The sequence below is a fragment of the Arachis ipaensis genome, chromosome B07 (assembly GCF_000816755.2).
Source record: "Arachis ipaensis cultivar K30076 chromosome B07, Araip1.1, whole genome shotgun sequence".
In the NCBI taxonomy this organism is placed as follows: Eukaryota; Viridiplantae; Streptophyta; class Magnoliopsida; order Fabales; family Fabaceae; genus Arachis; species Arachis ipaensis.
The window spans coordinates 99299834-99304849 of NC_029791.2; positions in this window are offsets into that span (position 1 = coordinate 99299834).

A 5016-nucleotide genomic window follows, 5' to 3' on the forward strand; every position below is an offset into this window, starting at 1 on the left:
AAATAAAAAAAAGTATAAATAGATAACTCTAATATTAATATTCACCATAATTAATATTTTAATATAATAGAAATGATTTATATATTATATATCGTAGCATATAAAGAAGGAAAAGAGTATTTGTTGTTATTGTCGTGTATTATTTCTCATATCAGGCTTCTCTATTTATAGGCATACAAAATTTAAAATTTCAAATGTAATTAACTTCAGTCTTACTTTGATAATCTAAACTTTTCACTTGAAAAAGTTAGTCACCCAAATATTAATGAGCATCAACCTCATGCATCTTTATCATAATACTCCCCTTGGATGATCATATAGGAATATACCTCATTAAAACCTTACTAAAAAAAGTTCAATAGGCAAAAAAATTTTAATGAAGGAAAAAGAGTACATTCCTTTGTGATGATGACTAAAACCTTATAAAAAAAATCCAATAGAGATAAAAACCTTATCAAGAGAAAAAGAATACAGCTTTCCCTTCTTGTCGACATTATTTAATATCTCAAAATCGACGCAACCCAATCTAATGTACCAATCTTTCAAAAGAGGATTTTAGAAGTGACTTTGTAAATAAATCTGCCAGATTATCGCTTGAGCGGATCCGTTGGACATCAATTGTCCCTTGATTTTGAAGATCATTAGTGAAAAAGAATTTGGGATAAATATGTTTTGTTGTATCACCTTTGATGTATCTACCTTTAAATTGAGCAATGCATGTTGTATTATTTTCAAATAGAACAGTTGGAGCTATCTTATGATCAATTAGTCCACATGATGACAAAATATATTGAATCAAACTCCTGAATTAAAAATACTCGCAACTTGTTTCATGTATTGCTAGTATTGCAGCATGATTAGAGAATGTTGCTGCTATCGTCTGTTTCGTGGACCTCTATGATATAGCTTTATTACCATATGTGAATAGGTATCCTGTTTGAGATCTTCCTTTGTGTGTATCAGATAAGTATCTAGCATCTGCATAGCCAACTAATTGTGACCTATATTCATATGGATAAAATAAACTCATATCAACTGTTCCATAAAGATATCGAAAAATTTGTTTGATTCTATTCCAATGTCTTCTAGTTAGAGAAGAACTCTACCTTGCTAGTAAATTTACCGCAAATGGTATGTCAGGTCGTGTATTTTTAGCAAGATACATTAGTGCTCCAATGGCACTGAGACATAGTACTTTAGGACTAAGGATATTTTTATTTTCTTCTTTAGGACGGAATTGATCATTTTTCACATCTATAGACCTTACGATCATTGGGGTACTTAATGGATGTGACTTATCCATATAAAATCTCTTCAAAATCTTTTCTTTGTATGTTGTTTGATAAATAAAGAACCTATTTTTTGTATGCTCGATCTGTAGGTCGAGACAAAATTTAGTCTTTTCAAGATCTTTCATCTCAAACTCTTCTTTTAGAGCTTTTACAATTGTTAGAATCTCTTCAAAGGTTCCAATGATATTTAAATCATCAATGTACATAACAATTATAATAAATCCAGATGTAGATTTCTTTATGAAAATACATGGGCAGATATTATCATTCTTAAATCTGATTTTGCCTAGATACTCAGTAAGACGATTATACCACATTCGTCCAGACTATTTTTTACCATATAAAGATCTTTGTAATTTTACTAAGTATAACCCCTGCGAATGTTCATGCGATGGTTTAGATATCTTTAGTCATTCAAGGAATTTCATATAGATATCACGATCTAATGATCTGTATAAATAGGTTGTTACCACATCCATTAGATGCATATGCAGTTCATGGTATGCGGATAAACTAACCAAATAACGCAATGTTATTGCATCTACTACAGGAGAATATGTTTCTTTGTAATATATACCGGGTCTTTGTGAAAAACCTTGCGCCACAAGTCGAGCTTTGTAGCGTACAACTTCATTTTCTCATTTCGTTTTCTCACAAATACCCATCTGTATCCAACAGATTTTACATCTTCTAGTGTACGGACTACAGGTCTAAAGACTTTACATTTTGCAAGTGAGTCTAACTCAGCCTTCATAACTTCTTTCCATTTTGGGCAATAATTCTTTTTCGATATTCTTCGACTGTTCTTAGCTCAAGATCCTTACTTTCATGTATGATGTGTAATGCCACATTATATGCAAATATTTCATTGACAATTATTTTATTTCGATTCCATTTTTCTCCTATAAAGACATAATTTATTGAAATCTCATTATTTTCACAATTTTCAGTATTTTCAGGTACCTAAATGTCTTTTGTCGTCAAAACTATATCAGAATTTTGGATAACTGCGAGTGTCTTTACTATGTCTTTATTCTTTTTAATAGGAATAGTATTTACCTCTTTTCTTTTTTGAAGATTTTTTTTCTTTGGAATCGACAGGCCTACTACACTTCTGATGTGAATTTGTTTCGATGGCCATTTGTCCAACTGGGACATCAATTTGAATTGGAGTATTTTCAACTTGTATATAGGATTTAGTAATCCTTTTCGTATCAGAAAATGCATTAGACAATTCATTTGCTATTCTTTGCAAATATATAATCTTTTGAACTTCTAGTTCACATTGTCCTGAACGAGAATCTAAATGCATCAAAGATAATGCATTCCAATTATGTTCTTCTTCAAGAAGCTTATTCTCTCACCCTAACGTTGAAAATTTTGATTAATCAAAATGACAATCTGCAAATCGAGCTTCAAACACGTCTCTTGTTTGTATCTCAAGATACCTCACTATAGAAGGAGAATCATATCCCACATAAATTTTTAATTTTATTTGGAGTCCCATTTTGGTGCAAGAAGGTAGGACAATCGGAACATATAATGCACATCCAAATATCCTTAAATGAAAAATATTTGGCTGTTGACCAAAAGCTATTGCAGAGGAGAGAATTGATGGTAACTTATTGGTATCAAACGAATAAGTGCTGCAGCATGTAAAATTGCATGCCCTAAACAGAGGTTGGGAGATTTGTTCTCATAAGTAAGGGTTTAACAATTAATTGAATGCGTTTAGTAAGTGATTCTGCTAATCCATTTTTTGTGTGAACATGAACTACTGGATGTTCAACGGTTATTCTATTAGCCATACAATAAGCATCAAAGGCTTGGAAAGTGAGTTCACCAGCATTATCAATACGAATTGCTTTGATTGAATTTTTTGGAAACTATGCTTTTAATAAAATAATTTGGGTAAGTAATATCGCAAACGCCAGGTTGCGAGAAGATAATAAGCACACATGTGACCATCTCGAAGATGCGTCTATTAGGACCATAAAATATCTAAAAGATCCACATGGTGGATGAATAGATCCACATATATCGCTTTGAATTCTTTCAAGAAATTCAAGAGACTCAAATCCAATCTTTACTGGTGATGACCTTAAAATTAGTTTTTCTTGAGAACATGTAGCACAACAAAATTAACTAGATTTAAAAATTTTTTGGTTCTTTAGTAAATGTCCATGAGAGTTTTCAATAATTTTTTGCATCATTGTTGTTCTAGGATGACCCAATCGATCATGCCAAATTATAAATTCATTTGGGCTAGTAATCTTCTGATTTATAATGACATATGATTCAATTGCCTAATTTTAGTATAATATAACCCAGATGAAAGTGAGGGTAATTTTTCTAATGTAACATTTTTATTTAAATCATGAGTTGTAATATATAAGTACTCATGATTTTTCTAATTCATTGTTTCAATATAATATCAATTTCGGCGAATATCTTTAAAATTTAACAAGTTACTTAGAAACTTAGTAGGCAATAGTGCATTATTTATTATGAATTTTGTTCCTTCAGAAAATAAAATTATAACTCTTCCAAAGCTTTCTATCACATTGCCTAAGCCGATAATAGTATTAATATATTCTTCTTTTGGTACAAGATGAGTAAAATATATATATTCTTTTGAGAATGATACGTGAACTTACACTATCTGCAAGGCAAACATCTTCATTATATATCATTGTTATTTTCTTCAAAAGCAAATAATAATAATAATAATAAGCAATACATACGCAGTAAAATTATATTTCTGATTGAAATTATTTTTCTAAGAAACACTATTAATAATAATAATAATAATAATAATAATAATATGAGTAGAAGTATATGCGCAGTAAAATTATCTTGTTTTTCTAAGAAATATTGTACATAGTATCATATACTAAAAATTTTATTATTATTATTTTAGAACTTGGCATATTTAGTAATTTTGAAATTTATAAACATAAATATTTTATTAAATATTATTTATATACATTATACTTGAAATTTAAATACATAAGGAATAAAATTTACAATAAGTTTTTTACATTATTTATTTACATAAATACTTAACGAACTTAAATATTAAACTTTTTCATCATTGATCAAATGGTCAATATTTCTTTCAGGATCCTCAAAGAAATAAGATATTTCATAATGAGTGATGTAATTTTCAACAACATCATTTGAAACAAAATTTATCTCATTTTCTTTGTCATCCTTTTTAAAAAATACTTGATAAAGATCAACTAAATGTCTTGGGATACAACAGGTACGTGATCAATGGCTCTTTCCACCACAACGGAAATATTTATCCTCTACTGATTTATTTTGCTAATTATTTTATTCTTTCTTTATCCCACTTCTGATGAGATCTTTTCTTGTGAACATAATTTTTCTTTCTTCTATAATTTTTCTTGTTACCAAAATATTGTCATTTACCTCTTCTGGAATTATAATTTGCCGCATTTGCTTCAGGAAATGGGGCGGGCGCTAGTTGGGGGTGCTTCATGATTTCTTAAAAGCAATCCATCGTTACGTTTAGCAACAAGAAGGTAAGAAATTAGCTCAGAATATTTTAAAAAAATTTTTTCAATACTACTGCTGCAAGAGCACATTCGAGGCATGGAAGATCGAGAAAGTTTTCTCTAACATGTCATTATCAGTTATCTTTTTTCCACATAATTTCATTCGTGAGGTAATTTAGAACATTGCTGAATTGTATTCATTT